Source organism: Triturus cristatus, chromosome 5_2 (assembly GCF_964204655.1).
Source record: "Triturus cristatus chromosome 5_2, aTriCri1.1, whole genome shotgun sequence".
Taxonomy (NCBI): domain Eukaryota; kingdom Metazoa; phylum Chordata; class Amphibia; order Caudata; family Salamandridae; genus Triturus; species Triturus cristatus.
Window position 1 is genome coordinate 13,649,231 of NC_140588.1, and position 17,200 is coordinate 13,666,430.

General features: G+C 41.7%; 1 protein-coding gene across 10 annotated transcripts in view; it reads left to right on the plus strand.

The window, feature by feature from the left end:
* The window catches only part of CTNND2 (catenin delta 2), a 3,222,299-nt gene that overhangs the window by 80,738 nt on the left and 3,124,361 nt on the right, over nt 1-17,200 (plus strand). The window contains exon 2 of one of the 10 annotated variants that reach the window (XM_085606756.1): nt 1,571-1,623. The exons of 8 other annotated variants lie outside the window; for them this stretch is intronic. The gene's annotated coding sequence lies outside the window, so the exon portion shown is untranslated. The remainder of the gene's footprint in view (nt 1-1,570; nt 1,624-17,200) is intronic. One more of the 10 variants, XM_085606757.1, reaches the window with a different exon arrangement.

Below are 17,200 nucleotides of genomic sequence, written 5' to 3' on the forward strand. Positions count from 1 at the left end.
CCCCAAAAGGTGGACAGACTTGGTCTATCAAAATTGCAGTGATGTACAGAAAGAGAGCACACTCATTTTATGAGGCAGACTGTTAGTGCGCACACAATGTGAACGTAAGATTTTAATTTTTATTAAGTAAACCTGAAAACATATTTTTATATCGTACTAATAAATGTACACACGACAAATTAATCTGTATTTGTTGTGAAGTTAAAAATTAACGGCCATATCACATAAAGTGATTACTGGAAGTGCTAATTGAAGAAAGGCCTCTGCCACACTTTTGGTGTTACTGGTGTCCTAAATAGTTGAAGATCTGGAACAGTGCTTCTTTTATACCTGAGACAGTTGTAAATAGCAATGTGTTACAGGAACATCAAAAGAATGTCTTGCCTCTGCTAGAACAGTAGCAGCATTTGTTGACTTGTATAAAGTAACAAAAAATAGCACAATAACATAACACAAAGCAACATAACGCAACAACTAAAACATACCAGAATACAACAAAATAGTCAAAACAATACATCACAAAAACCACAATCAAGCACAAGACAATGTAATCATGCAGCACAAAGATAGAATAGCAACACATCATTAACACAACAGCATGCAACACAAAACAATATGCTAAAACATTCTTTGTCAAACATTACAAGTATCCGCAACATGGTGACGAAAGTTTTTTTTATCATGTACTGCTTTACTTGCAACAAGGACATGCAGTAGTGCCAGTCAAAATGTTTCATGATCAGGACCATTGTGTATAATTCACACCACTCGTTAAGGTTGTATAGAGCGAAGACGGGATTTGGTAGTAGTATTTTTTCCTATGATACACCTAGTTGAAGGAAGTGAAGTTCTAAATGCGACCTTAACAATTGACTTTGATAGAATCGAAAAGTACTTTTTGCTAACTACCTCAAGACGAGTTTTACTCACAGACATATTCTGTAATGAAATACATGCCATTAATAATATATGTGCATATTTCCATTTTTCCTGCCTATAGTTTTAAGAGACGACACAATTCTGTTTATATACAGACTTGTAAATTTGCAATTTTCTCCCAACGCCAGTTTGACAGAAATGAGAGCTGCTGTCCAGCAAAATGAGATTACTTACTAAAAATGAAAAAAAAAACGTGTTATGGAACAGAAAAGTCTATTAAAACTGCTGCACTAGCTGCATTTAGCTGCTTAGTTGTAATAAATTATTACAGTTAACTACTGACATCACAATGCCTACTGCAAAAGCCAGCAGCCATGGTGAACAGCAGGTCACTGAGTATAAGAGCCACAGTTTAAATCAGGAAAACAGGACTGGCTTTTCCTTCTTCTGATATTGTTTTCTAAAAAGAAAAAGTGAACAGTACAAATGAGATATTTATTGGAACATATTTAATTTTTCCCTGCTATAGGTAATCGTAGGAAAAAATCTATGTTTGTTTTAAGAGTCTGAGCCACAATTTTAACTTGACTTACACTAAACTGATTCTATCCTTTTTGCAAGTAGTTCGTACTGCTTCTTGATGTGATTAATTTCACACTACATATTCTGCTTTTATTCCTCTTGTCTGCAGTGAACATAAATGAGAGACTCCAAGGATGTAAGCAGTTTGTTTGAAGGGTGATGGTATGTCCATGTGTTTTAAGGAATGAAGTAACCCCTGCTGTACATTACAAGGATATTCCAAGTCGCCTCGGAACTCCATTACACCATAAAGGTACTCTGCCTCCTGCATTGTTTGTCTATATGGTCATGAAACTCCTCTGTGACGCAATATCCTTATAATGTATAGAATTGGGTACTTTATCCCATATATAATCTGAGGGATTCGCTTTGTTTTGTGAGACCCATGTTTGGAAAATGTGTGTAACACTTAGTATCCTCATCCTGCCCAATCGAAGAAGATACTCAGTCATATTATGTGTCTGACAATCAACATGGAAAGGGAAGAGACTGCATTAATGAAAGGAGATGATTATACATTTTGAAAAATGGTAGGAAGCTATGTTAAATTGCATACCCCAGTTATTTGTGTTGACTATAAAGCAATTGTTTTTTTAACTAATTATTTGGAACACTGGAAGAATTTTGCTAATTGTTCGTTCATATTTTTACTTGGAGAACTGCCTCAATTGCAACAATTTATAGATGGAAACCAATGATTTGGCACCATCACACTCATAGACCCTGCATATGGCATCAGGTTTATATATTTAGCACTAGCATCTAGGAAACCTCTTGAAAGCCAACTCATAAGGAAGAGATTACCCTGCATCAAAGAAAAGGTAGAAAAACCAAAATATTAGGGAGGGAAACCTTGAATTAAACTCAGAGTAATTACTTAGGGCTGCATTCCAGCCCACTCCTTTTTTTACCCACTGTGCTACTTTCGAAAGAGGCATGCCATTCACAAATAAATCTTGGTACTGCTCCAGCATGACCAGCCCAACCCGAACCACTAGACAGGTCCTATTCAGACTGTAGCTTATGCAGCTGCCGACTGGTTTTGGCCTTCAGGATCTCCTCAGGGAGGTGCAGTTTGAGCTCAGTGGCTTAGTAAGCATAGGACCCACATCTGAGCACAACCATTGCCCCTAGGGTGTTTCACTTAGAAAAACAAAAATGTGAAACTGATTGGCATAAGCCGAATCTCTGTCTGTTTTGCATAGTGGTCATACACATGATGGACTGGAATGTGCCCCAAGTAATTACCAGTGGCAGAGATTTATTCAGGCTTTTCATCCGTCACTATTTAGTTCTTGCTCTCTGTCCTCAGGTGATCTATCTTACCATAACATTTTATCATTCTTTGCTGGACTTTGAAGTTATCTACTCAGTATGTCTGACTGGAAAACTATGCATTTTTTGGTAACTGGCACCATAAGTCCAATAAGGATATTAAGCAGAAATATTTAACATTTATGTTATTTCATAGCCTTTAATAACCATAATAAATGCTAATTATAAGGCGCCATTACATGTTCATTACATTTAAGTCTATTTCGCCTCATTGATTACATATGTGTCTTTTTGCTTACAATGGCTTCCAGTTAGTTGAGATTTACTGTTTTATTCACCTTTCTGTAGACTTTACCACATGTATTTCTTGGCTGCTCTGTATTATGATTGTTGATGCCTGCATACCTTAAGTCACTCTTGGTGCAGTCTACAAAATGAAAAGCCACCAGTTACATTATAAAGCCATTTTGCAAACCACTGGTCGCATTTAAATTAATCAAACCATCCCATAGTAAACCTATTCTGCACTTGTGAATAAAGATATTACTAGGCTATCTTTATAGGTTGTTTGGTGTTCCATACCACAGTGATTCTAAAAGTCAACTATAAAATTGCCACGCAGATCAACAATCTTCAAGAACCTCTTCATTCATTTTGAGCACCATTCGTAGAAATGATTTCATAGATGCTGTCAGTTACTTTCTACTCTCGTGAAAAGCTGGTCAGTGAGTTATTTATCGGACTTTCACTAGCAACGCAATGCACTAAAAAGCTATGGCCTCAAACAAGACCAGATCTTACTCCTTGGATGCAAAGCCTTGGTGCTAAATAAAGAGAAATAAATAAGAGGGTGTGTCTTGGACAAGTACCCAAGTACTTTCAAATAGTCATGCTTTGTATCCATGATGGTTATTCTTTAAGAAGCTGTGCTTTCCCCTGCAGAAGGATAGCACATCACCATTCTCTAGAACTACATTAATTGAGGGAAGATCCACCCATTTCACATGCACCTTGTAGCTTGTCTCATGTCCACCCAGATCCACAGCAACATAATAGGGGTCCCCGTTTAGGGTATCACCAGCATGCAGATTGCCCAAATAAGCACCGCATTTGGACCTATTACCATGACAGGCAAAATGTCACTTCACTTACGTTAGATTAGGAAGGCACAAATAACAGCATCACCCCATCTCATGGTATATTGAAGTACATCGAAATATTATGTGTGGTCTTGTTCACCTGCTGTAGTCTAGTTCCTTTCCTGACTCTATTTGTAATGTTTAGTTGAGCTTACTTTCAGTAGTCTTTTAATTCTGTTTTATGAAAATTGATATATTTATTTTTCTTTTCTTAAAATATTCTCACGTGTTGCCCTACTCACTATTTAAATCTGTCCAGCAACAGGAGCTTCAGTTTTTTCCCCACTCTGCAGCAAAATCTTCTGTAAGCATTAAGTATGTTGATTTCTTATAATTGATTTGTGATATGATTGGGTCGAGTTTTAATTACTCAAAAGAGAATGTGGTTTTAAATGGTCACTTACTTTGATGGTCTAATGAGTTATTTATTTTCAGCACAATAAAGTGTAAGAAACAACATGTGAACATAGATGGTAATACATAACGCGCAGATGTCCACTAATAACATAAGCTGTGTTCTCAAAATATGCCTCGAGAATGCATTCTGTATCAGGTTGCAGCGTAGGGTTAAACGTGATTTTATTTCGATTTTCGAGTGCTGGTCTCACTGAGTGAAGGGAAGTGCTAAACGCTGCACAAATTTTGTTTCTGCAATTACAAACAGTGCTCTCTGCATATAAAGTCCCCTAATAACAGCAATTTGCGGATCCACAATATGATTGTAATAATTGACATAGCTTGCTGATTGCATCTGTTATACGAGTAAATGGCAAATATAATTGCATGGAAGCTAAGTTAAAAATGTGTTGCTGCTCTCCATTTAGCATGTTTAAAGTTTCTTCGTCGGTATGTATTTCATGAATGTCAAGTGATACTGGCAGTATCCGGAGTTGTTTCAGCGACTCTCTGAAACAGGTTATGTGGCTATGGTCCATAAGTCTTTCAGCTCGTTTATTAAGGTGGAGTTATTTCTAAAACTATTAGGTATACTGCCAACGCATGTGAACAGTTGTGTAGCTCGCTCGGAGTCGAACATGGTAATAAGAAATGTGACTGAAAATCTCACACATGTCCTGATTGGGCCGGGCTCACGGTTCACAATGAACAAACAGTACTCATGTTTTTAAAAATTGAGGTAAAGAAAACATAGATACAGCACGCATGTAACGTACAAGATACGAAATAATTGCCCATTAGTATAAAGACCTTGCTACCTAGATTTCAGTCTTTTTGACATGTTGACAATGAAACTTAGCCCAAACTTCCAACGCAATCTGCGTCCCCTTTTTAGGTTGTGCTTGTGGAAACCCTCGTATTTATTATATCTTAAAAGGGGGCTCTTATCAGTTCCTATTGCTGAATTACTGAGTTCATTTGCTTTTGTGTGGAACTTTTTTTTTGTTAACTTCCCCTGGCTGCACGCATTTACGATACTTCTACTAAATTTGTTCTCACTGTTTAAGCCCCATTCACTGTCAAGATAAGATCTCTTCCCACAGAAAAGGCAGACAGCGCCTAACTGTGTGCTGGAATGCTTGCTTTTTAACACTCAGTTGTGTAAAGCAGATGCGTTAGCCTCAGAGGTTTGTGGCATTTCCCATTCATGCCTCAGTGCCTTTCTTTGCACGGTTGTAATAAACCCTGCACGTTAAAAATAAAGTTAATATCCAAGAGCTATGCTATGTTTTTCTACTAGACAGCCAGTTACTTTGCAGACAACAGGGTCATGATTTGAATGGTGCAGCAGGTGCAGTGGCACGAGGGCCAAAAGCTCAAGGGATCCCACTAAACCCAGATTATTGTTTAAATATAAAACTAAATAGGCATGCACAATTGCAGTTACCTTGCAGACAACAAATTCATGATTTCAATGGTGCAGCAGGTGCAGTGACACCATGACCAAAAGTTCTAGGCACCCCACTAAACACTTAATATTGCTATATTTTACTACTATACAGGCAGACACAAATGCAGTTGTAGATAAAACTTTATTCGGTTATTGCAAACATCAACGTATACATCCATAAAACATTTAGAATTGTAACACAATCTTATTCTGTAAGACAAATACTTGATGCTATATGGATTTGTTTTGCTTATAAATAATGCATCACATGTTTAAAATAATTAAAAAAACACAGAAAGTATTGAAAATTGGTAAAAATGCTGGAATTTCCGTGATAATAATCCTTTTTCTCCTATAGGACACTGTAGGGCTGTCGCCCGACCCTTTATCAAAAAAACAAATAAAATATGTTGTTAAAAAACAACACAAAACATGTACTCATTTGGTACCATACAAATATAAAGTGACCTGTGCCTTCGAAACAATACATGTATGAATAACACTAATTTTAAATTATCCCTGATACAATAAATAAATTACATTTTACACAATCCAATACAAAAATTAGCTATAAAAATGCTCTTAAAATTACAAGGATGGTCATATAAACAAAATGACAACTGTCTGGTGTAGAGATGTTTTTCGTTTACACCAGGCAGCTACTAGAAAATTTGCTAAAAACCAGAGCAGTTTAAAAAAAGAGAGAAAAAGTATCAATTTTTTGGGATCATGATGGCTACCTGGAATGCATTAAATGGTGATTTTTAAAATCCTTTTTTGTTTAAACCAAGCAGCTTCTAAAAATGTAATTACGACCAAAACAGTTTTAAAAGAAGTATCAGTTTTTAAAATCCTAAGAGCTGCCTGGTATCAGGTTATTCCCATTTCTTTGCATAAGGGTCAAATCCAATCTTGGTGGCAAGTTAGATACTCAGAGCAAAAGAACAGTAGGTGCGATTCCATCTCATCACCCTGACCACAAAGAGGGTAAACCATGATTCCATGTTTTTTGCCCCATTTGTGAGTAAATGATCTTATGGGAAGAGTAACGAGACAAAATCGTAAATACAGACTCTTGGCTAAAGAAGATGGTATTTGATCTAAATAGTGCTCAAAGGTTGAGTGAGTTTATGTTCAAAGAACGCATTGGATAATGAGCTTATTGAGCTACTATTTACATACTCTTCTGAAATACATGCCCTTTAACTAGCCTTCAATATTTTCATAGCTGCCTTGTTAAATCCTGTAGGGTCAGTCCAAACGTTATGTAAGCCCAACTTTCCCAGCCACATTTAACACAGGGGAGCGTCTTAGCACCTAGCATTCTTAACAGTTCTGTAAGTGAATCCTTGTATTCAACTAGCTTGGGGCGGGCTCCATAGACGGACCCAATAAACTAAAACTTTTAGTGCAGCAACATATTCTATTTTCTCTTTAGCCCCAGCTCAAAATATAATGGAATGAGAGGAGAGCTGGGCGGAAGTCAGACCAGTTTTCTTACAAAATTATTTTCAGCAACAGCCAATGACCTAACAACCGCATAGCCCCATATTTCGGCACCATATAATGCAGCCCCTTGGGCCTTTGCTCGATATATTTCCAGGGCAGGCAACACTACATGAGAGACTGTTTGTTTTTGCATCCTAATTATTGCATTCACCCGATACGCAATTAAAAGCCTGCTCTTATTTAGCTGTCCCATCCACTTAAAATTCTCCATGAGTCGCACCCCTAGATAGTCAAAACTATCCACCCTTTCTAGATCCTTGTTATCAACATGGATGACAGTTTTTTTCTTCGCACCCTTGCCAAATACCATGAATTTGGTTTTATTTACATTTAATTCGAGACCTCTTGACTAGCAGAAATCTAGGAATTTATCAACTAAAACTTGCAGGCCCGTGGTCTTCTTTGAGATGAGAAGAGAATCATCTGGATGAAGTAAAATGGGTACCTTCCTGTTGTTCAAACTTGTCAGAACACCTCTAAACACATAATATTGCTATTACATCAATTATTTCTATTATTTCCCTCTTTCATTTCATTTTTCAAAATTTTGCTATTACTTACCCACACTATACCACTAGTAACAGCACAATATATTGCCTTTTTGTACATATACAAGTCATAACACTTTAACAGACTTTCTGTAACTTATATTGTACAACTACTCAGCAAGCTATAACTTCCAACAAAAAAACTGCTTATTATTAATCACATAGGTGAAACCTAATGCATTAACCAATGCTTGTTTTCCCTTTGATATGATGTATTGCTGTCTCAATCTCAAATGTTGGACACACCATCTGCCACTAGTATGTCAGTTCAGGCGGTTTAGAGTCTACCCAGTGTGTAGCAACTATTAACCTAACAACTGTAGCGGCTACAAAACATAAGCCAATGCAATGTGGTGATACTTTAAGTCCTAAAATAGCATATCTTAACAAAATGATTAATGGTGTAAGAGTTTTTACATCCATATTCCTCATTTCAAACTGCTTATATGATATGCGGCACCAAATTTCAGCAGCATGCTACAAGTGACAAACATATGTACATCGTTAGCATTCTCAATTAGACATCTCGTGCATTTGGAATCTGATCAGCACTTCCACGCATATGACCTACAAGGTGTATAATGTAAATCATGAATGGTCTTAAAATGTTAGGCTGATAAATTTACAGCTCAGAGACGACTCACCACTAAGGGTAAAGCTATCCATCATTATGTCGGTAGTAAGGAGAGTATCTAGAGCCATAGTGCATTCTTCTACAGTGATATACTGCAGTTTGGGAAACTTGTCTCTTAAAAATGTCATACATCATTTTAAAATTGGTTATACTAGGTTTACTATGGACATCTAATAAATCTGTTTTATCCAATGTTATGCCAGATTTCCTCAGACAATGTGTTAACTGAAGATATCTAAAAAAAAATACTCCTTCGATGCTTATACTTTTGCACAAGGTCTTCACATGACCTGAAGATTTGATTTTTTTTAAATATTCCAAGATAGCTGTTACCTGCCTGTGTCCATCGAATGTGCAATTAAATCACAAAACATTTCCTATAATTTTGTTCTAATGCCAACTCTGAGATATTTGTTTATCATATCAGAGGTATATGAAAATGCTTTCTCTACAGTTGTCAGATTCTTTTGGCTTCTGCTACAATCTTAAATTTTACTCTTTTGTAGTAATTAAGGTCAAAGTGCTGCAGAAGCCAGCTCGCAAACTCCATGCCTAAGCAATCAAACAATCAATCAGGATTTGTAAAGTGCAGCTACTCACCCAATAGGGTATCTATGTGCTTGCAGGCCCCAGAGACTTATTCGAACAGCCACTTCTTGAGGGCTATTCGGAATTCCGGAAGTGAGGTGATGGTCCGGAGGTGCGTGGGGAGGCTGTTCCAAGTCTTTGCTGTGGTGTGGGAGAAGAACAGGGGCGGTGCGTCCATTAGGGCGCTGGGGCGTTGCCCCCCCGCCCGCAGCTCCCTCGGCGTCTCCAAACTTAAGTAAACTCTCAGTTTACCTAAGTTCAAAGACGCCGAGGGAGAACTGACAATCATGTCAGTCAGCATGACGTGGGACCGCCCACCCCCTTCAGAGTCTGAAGGGGGTGGGCAGTCCTGCGTCATGTTGACTGACATGCATTGTCAGACATGGCGCAGCAGCACAAGTGCGCATGAGTGGGGAAGGTGCGTGAATTTTCGCACCGTGCCCAGTCATGCGCACTTGTGTCCGCTCTGGTTGGCGCATGCCCATTCGGAGAGCGAGGGTTGAGCAAAGGCTCAAACCTCGGTCTCCTAATGGGCAGGCGGGCGGAGAGTAACTGTGACCTGTGTCAATCCTGGTGCTGCTCCAGCACCAGGATTGGCTGAGGAGGACGAGGGTTGCCACTCCAGTGAAGGCGCCAAGGGCCCAGAAGATGCGGCGCGGACAGGCGGTCTGGTAAGTTTCCTTTCTTTTTTATTTTATTTATTTCTATTCCCCGGCCCCCACCCCCGCGTGAACCGCCCCCCCCCCCGCGCGAGTATTGCGATGCAAGCCGCGATTGCCACTTACACAAAAAAGGACGCACTAACCAGGCCCTTGCAATTTGCATGCAGACTTCATTTCTAAACCATAATTGTTTTTATTTTTCACCTGATCAGGACAAAATCAGTGTGAGGAGACAGTAGTGCAGCATCGCTCAGAGGTTCAACCAGGGAGAAGGAGAGGAGGATTTCCTCACTCGGATGTCATTGTGAGGTTGCAGTAAACACTAGTTTGTAAGGACACAAGCTCTAGTAGTTTATTTCCAGCTCCGCTCAAAGCACTTGAGATTCATATCAACCCACTTTTAGACCAAAACATTTCACAATGTTGACCAAGTAACCGGGTCAAGACCATCTGGCATGGCAAGGAGTCGGGGAGGTTTTGTTTTCCTGTTGACATGAAAAGGAACGGTTGCCAGGGAAGAAAGTATTGAAGAAAGCGGCGGAGTCACATAACAGGTTAATATTGAAAATAGTCACTTTTGAGGGTCAGTTATTCCTAAAAATCAATTTGAAGACCTCCGCAGTATAGTGTCATGTATGTATGTGCGTTAGTAGGTATAGCGTGATGCGCGGCACCACGCTGTTCAGGGCAGGGCCGCACTTAACAAACCGTTAACACATTAAAAATGCGTCAGTGCATAACCCTTGCCATGGTTACTTAGACTTACTTAGAGGCAGAGACTGCACAGCTTTCTGTTTGTTTCTGTACTTCAAAATTCAATTACATTTTTTTTTTTTTAAATGGGCCCTAAGCTTAATCAGTTGTTTCTCATTGGCGCTGCTTACTTGGTTGAGGTAGTAATAACCGAGTGTGTCTCGGATGCAACTTCCATGTATGTTTATACCGTTACGGGTATTTGTGTTATATGTAATACACTTGGTGACTGCGCATACAATTGTAGCAACAAATAAAACAAATAAAATGTGTTATTCCTTCTCATATCCCTAGTTTTGGCTTAAGGGATGTGCAGAAGTGCGCAAAGTATGTTAGAAAAAGACATCTTAGGGTAGCATTCAAAATTACATCGAGAACGTGCTTGCTCACATTATTATATATTCCGTTTCTTGCCTGTCCGTCCGTGACACGCGCCAGCTGCAACACCTGAAGCCATGGCATGTTGTATGACAGTCAGCCAGACATGATGGTCCACAAATTGTTTTGTTTGCCTATAAAATGGAATAAAAGGGGCCCACTGTCAACAGGTCTTTTAGTGCGGTCTTCCATCTGCATAGGAATAATTATTTGTAAAACCATGTTGTCAGCATTGTGTTGTAACACAGTCTTTGTCAGTATGATAATTGTGTGCTGCTGCTGTAAAGGAGGCAAATCATGCTGACATTGCAGCATTCACCTTCTGCGTTTTTCTATGTGTATCTCTAGTCAGTGCTGCCAGTAAATTTGCTGCAAGGCCCCCTCCACACTTTCCACTGCCCTCCGGTGCCCCTTCTGAATCTAATTGCTTCACCTTTCTGCTCCTGGCTGTACCAGTGAGTGAGTATCATTTCAGTCCGTGCAGCTAAGTGAATAGCAGGCTGCACTGCTCACTTGCTCAAGGTGCACTTTCACTGAGACAATAAAAGTGCATCTTCAAGAGTGCTAACAAGACAACTTCCGGTTTCTTCCGACATTATTTAATATCAGTAAGTTTTAGACTCGTTTATAATCTTGTATGTCCTTTACAATAGAAGAACATGGCATATTTCTTTGCGGAGGAGTGTTTTATGTATTCCTCGCTTTTAAATAGTATTCAGGTTCTTAGGAGGTAGCATCAAGCCTTTTAAATGTCACGTTTGTCTGTAATGTATCCCTGCCATCGATTTGGTGAGTTTGAATTTGAAATGACATCAATAAAGTCTAATTTCTTAAAGGAATCGCTTCATTTCTGAAGCTGTGCGGTGGGTGATTAGGGGCACAGGGTGGTGGTTCTCTCTTCTGAGATAGGTTTGCAAGTATGGCGTTGGATGCACCTTGAAATGCATCAGGTCACCACATATAAGTAAAATAACTTGTTCCTTCATGTGCGCACACTAGAGAGGTGGCTGCTAGATGTCTCTCTCTAGAGCACTCTTGTCAAGGTCAACAAAAAGCTTAGGACTGCTGACTGTCAGGTCTCATAGATCAGCTGTGGTGTCTGCGCCTCACTTCAGTTTCTTGTCTGGGCTGGCCTGTTGCTGATGGATGATGTTGTAGGGCCAACATAGCCCTGTCTCCTTGTATTCGACTCTGAGCTGTACTCTCACTCTGGTGTGTCTTCTTCTCAAGGCGAGGTCCTTGAAACACTGTTTCGTGCTCCAGAGACAGTTGCACATGTTTTTGCGTCTTCCTTTTTTCATCTCCGTACCTTTCTCCCACATTCATTCCTTCTCTTGTTGCACCTGGTTCCCTCTCACTAACTCTGTCTCTCTATCACTTTATTTGCACTCTCTCCTACTCCTTTCTGGTCTTCCCTTTCTCTGCCGCACTACTCCTTCTTCTTTATCTCTATTTTCTTCATTCTCCCCATCTCTCTCGCTCTCTCTCTCTATTGTCCCCTCTCGTCTGTCTGTCCCCACTGACTCACTTTCTCCTTTTCTCTTCTCTCCTTTCTCCACTTTTCTTCCTTTGCGCTTCCTTTCTCCCCCTCTCTTTCTCTTGCCTTCTCTCCCTCCTAGTGCCTGTGATAGGAAAGGCAGTCGCCGCTAATGTCCCCAATGCCCGCACTCTGGTGGTGGGGGTGTCCCACTCCTGATACCCATTATTGGCAGCCCGTGGCACTGCCAGGTGCATGAGGATCCCATTTAATAAGAGTGATTTCAAATCCCTTAAAAGTTCCCAGCTAATGCACTTGGATCAGGGCCCTCTCCTGCCAGAGAGAGAGCAAAGAAAGGATAGTGGAACTGGGCGTAGTGCCAGTAGATTTGCTGACGATCCTGGGAGTCTGATAGGACAGTGAAGCTGGTGCAGTGTCTGTAGACTTACAGGCAGGCCTGGAAGTATGAAAGGATAGTGGAGCTGGGGCAGTGACGTTAGACTTACTGGCAGGCCTGGGAGTGCTAAAGGGTGTACAGGAGTCTGTAAGGACAGCTGAGCTGGAGCAGTGCCGGCAGATTTATTGACAGGCGTGTGAGTCTGAAAAGACCATTGCTTTATTAACCTTCTTGCTTTTGCAAATATGCTTTAAAATGCACCATTTGCTCACTCTTTTTTCAAAATTTTCTCGGGGGTAGAACCCACCGAACCCTCCCTATGACATTGGAGCTCGCTCGCTACGCTCGCTCGCCACCGCGCACTCACCACAAACTTTGCGCCTCACCACTTTCAAATGTCACCAGCCACCACTGGAGAAGAAGCATCCTCCACTTCTGCGTCGGTAGATGCAGGGAATATAGGCAAGTTAAAGGGAGTCTTCTCAATTGTTGGTGGAAGTTCAGGCTGTGATTACGGGTCCTTGGTTGTGTAGATCCTTGTGTGCGTGGGTCAGCACCTTGAATTGGCATCTCTTCTGGACAGGGAGCCATTGGAGTTTCCAGAGGTGGGGTGTGATGTGGGTTCATCAGGGAAGGCCAGGGATGATGAGTCTGGCTGCGGCATTCTGTATGTTCTGAAGTCTCTGTAGAAGGTGTGCAGAGATTCCTACATACAGGGTATTTCCATAGTCCAGTTGGCTGGTGATGAGGACCTGTGTCACAGTGCGCCTCATGTGTAGGGGTAGCCACTTGAAGATCTTACATAGCATGCACAGAGTGAGGAAGCAGGTGAAGGAGACAGCATTATTCTGTGATTTCTTGGTGAGCTTTTTGTCATTGATTATTATGAGGTTTCTGGTGTGGTTGGAGGGACTGGGTGCGGATCCTAGGTCTGATGGCCATGAGGAGTCGTTCCATGTGTTGCTGCTGTTGCCAAAGATCAGTCCTTCCCTCTTGTCTGTGTTCAGCTGTAGGCAGTTATTCTTCAACCAGTTGGCGACATTTGTCATGCATCTGTGGAAGCGGGTTCTGGTGGTGGTGGGGTTGTCGGTAAGAGAAAGGATGAGTTGGGTGTCATCTGCTTGGCAATTATGTTGAGACCATGGGATCTGATGATGTTGACCAGCGGGGTCATATATGTGTTGAAGAGCGTGGTGCTGAGGGATGAGCCCAGGTGATCTCCTTGGGTTCAGAAGTGAAAGGTAGGAGGTGGATCCTCTGGCTTCTTCCGGTGGGGAAGGAGGTGATCCATCTGAGCGCATCCCCTATGATGCAGATGTAGTGGAGGCTGTCGATCAGTGTGTGGTGGGATACACTGTCAAAGGCTGCCAAGAGGTCAAGGAAAATCAAAGCTGCTGTTTCTCCTTGGTCAAGGAGGGTTCGGATGTCATCGGTGGCTGCGATCAGGGCAGTTTCGGTGCTGTGATTGCGAGGGAATATGGATTGGGAGGCATTGAGTAGCTGGTTCTGCTCCAGGTGTGTCATGAGTTCATTATTGATGATATTTTCCCAGTATCCTCACTGGGAATGAGAGCAGGGAGATTGCCCGGTAGTTTTTGAGTTCAGTGCAGTCAGCTGAGATTTTTTTTTTGAGGAGTGGTCTGACTTTGGCGTGTTTCCAGGCGTTGGGAAATATTGTGGTAGTGATAGAGGTGTTGAGTAGGGTGGTGAGTTCCTCGCCGATCCTTTGATTTCTGAGGTTGAAGATGTGGTGAAGGTATGGGTCTGTGGAAACTTGAGAGGGGATGGCTTTCATGGTGGAGGTGGTGTCCAGGTTGGAGAGGATGTTCCAGGTGGTCAGTGTGTGGTTTGTGTCAAATACTGTGGTGGCATATTTGTTGAGGAAGTCCATAGGTGTGGGTTGAGGTTCAAAGTTTCTGTATATCTTTGCGATCTTGTTGCGGAAGAAGTGGGCAATGTTGCCACACAGCTCCTGTGAGGGTATGATGTTGTTTATGCTGGCAGCCGGGTTGGTGAATTCCTTAATGATGTTGAAAAGTTCCTTGGTGTTGTTGACGCTGGTTTTGATGCATTCACTAAAAGCTGTCTTCTTTGTTACCCTCAGGATTTGGTGGTGCTAGAGGTTGAGGGAGGTCTTGAAAGCTGCCCTGTCGAAGGTGTCCTTGCTGGTAGCCATCTCCTCTCCAACTGTTTGCTGACCTGTTTCGCTGTTCTGAGTTCTTGGTTGTACCAGCTGGCCTTTTTGGAGGATTTTCTCTGGATGTTGCTCTTGATGGAGATGATGCTGTCTGCCCAATTAGTGAGGCGGGCATTGAAGTTTTTCACTTCCTGTTCGAGGTTGGTGGCTGTAGCAGGGTTGGAAGTGTTGAGGGTGTTCGCCCAGCTGGTCTATGAGATTTAGTTCCACCTCCAGTCGGGGGACGTATGTCTTCTTGCCGTGACATGACGGTGTGGAGGCTAGAGATGCTGTAGTGGATGATGAAGTGATCGGTCCATGTGAGTTCTGTGAAATGGCTGTATTTGACGCAGTTGTTGGGGGTAAAAATTGGGTCCAGTGCGTGTCCTGCTGTGTGTGTAGGGTCGTGGATGATCTGGGTCAATCTGAGGCTGCTCATACTGTTGAGGAGATGTGCAGTGTTATTGTTGTTGGGGTCGTCGATGTGGAAATTTAGGTCGCATAGGAAGATGTAGTCCTTGGAGTCTAAGGCTAGGGGTGCAATGAAGTCTGCAATGGTATTGCAAAAGCTGGACCTCAGGCCTGGAGGTCGGTGTGCAAGGGTACCTCTGGTTATGTTATGTTATGTTACTGGGTATTTGTAGAGCTCACGGCGTACCTGGGAGTGTCCTGGCACGTGGTTGTCTTGTCGTCTGTGTGGAGCTTGAAGTATTGTTGGTGGTGGTACACTGTATGGTATGCTGACTAACACCAAACAGATTTAGTCTGCATCCTTTATTGCCCAACTGTCTGAACAGGGTTTTGACTTGTGGAAGGACACTATAGACACAAAATCAGTCTGGGGTTCTAAAGAATGGCAAGTTCAGGGAACAGAAGAACTATTTAAAGCATGCCTCATTCCTCAACAGATGATTTTTCTGAATGAAACTGTGCAACAGGCTTCCTGTATTGGACTAGCCAAGAATAAGGATTTGAACATACTACGGTTTCCCACACCTTCACACATCAATTTTACATCAAGTGGATGGGATACAAAAGATGACATTATGCAGTACAATACATCAGACCCCAATTGGAAGGGATGGTTAGTTTGGCCCACAGACACAAACATATGTCAATCAAGATTCAAGGGTACCACTGAAGGGTTTAGTATCCACAGGCCAGACCCACGGTATGTACAAAGAGAACATCCGGGGTAGTGACATACAGTGTTGGGGAGTTGTGTCTTGATTGGCTGAACAATTCAACACTATCTCAGGTGAAACAGCATTTATCCTTACTCTAAGATGAGGTGGATCTAAGGGATTTTTTACTAGGTCCCCGAAAGCCATGTCAGAAACGTTTCTATTACGCTGTCTATAATGAAATCTGGAAAATCCCTCAAAAAGAAGCTGCAGAGAGACTTCGTGAAATAGATGAGATTAACCTAGATAGGGCGTTGGCAGTAGTTGACAAAGGTCTGACGACATTAACATCCAGGATTTATTCACTGGGCAACATTGTATCTTCTGCTATAGATATACTAGAACAGGACTTGTCCATACTACAACACGCACAATCACAATTACGTTCTATTATGCTATTAAGCTGGACGTTGCACTCTTTGCGTGCTAGTTATGTGCCTTGGTGATTTATCAACTGTACGTCACTGTACGTCACTCTTTTCTGCATACAATCTAACTGAAAAGCAGATAACCATGGCACAAAGGGGAGCAAAATATACAATGCGGCGTATTGAAAAACTGGACAGGTTGCCTTTTACTGTGGCAGAGCCCCCGTCCACGGAATGGTTAATCCATGGCCATATAACACTACCGGTCACAACTTTCCAGTAACAGCACCAGGCAGGCAGATATGGGTAGGTAATTCATCAAGGAATCTTGGTAATTACCATACAGATTTCGATGCAGGAATGGGGACACAGAAGTTTCTCAGCGGTACCAACTGCAAGAATTCCTCAAGTGGATCTCTCATATTCAAGGATATCATGCTTCATGGGGCCTGTAATGGTTCAGTCGCTAACTTATCCCGTCACTTGAAAGAATCCCCAGCTGCCGTCATTAATCCGTTGTTCGAGTTACTTTCAAATGGGAGTTACTTGATGCTGAATGATCAAGGTTGTTGTGTGATGCTCCCGGGCATCGCCTATCTTGTCACTGTAAGCTCCAGGGTTACTTGCTGTATACAAGTATTGTTTCCACCGACCCCCACAATCATGGAGGCGCCGTTATGGCCTTCATTGAATGTTTAATTTATATGGTTTGATACTCTGAACAGAATTAAAGCCATGCTTTTACAGCAAACCGTGCCCTTAACCTCTGCCCAAGAAGCTTATGATTGCCGGGTTGCAAGTTCCT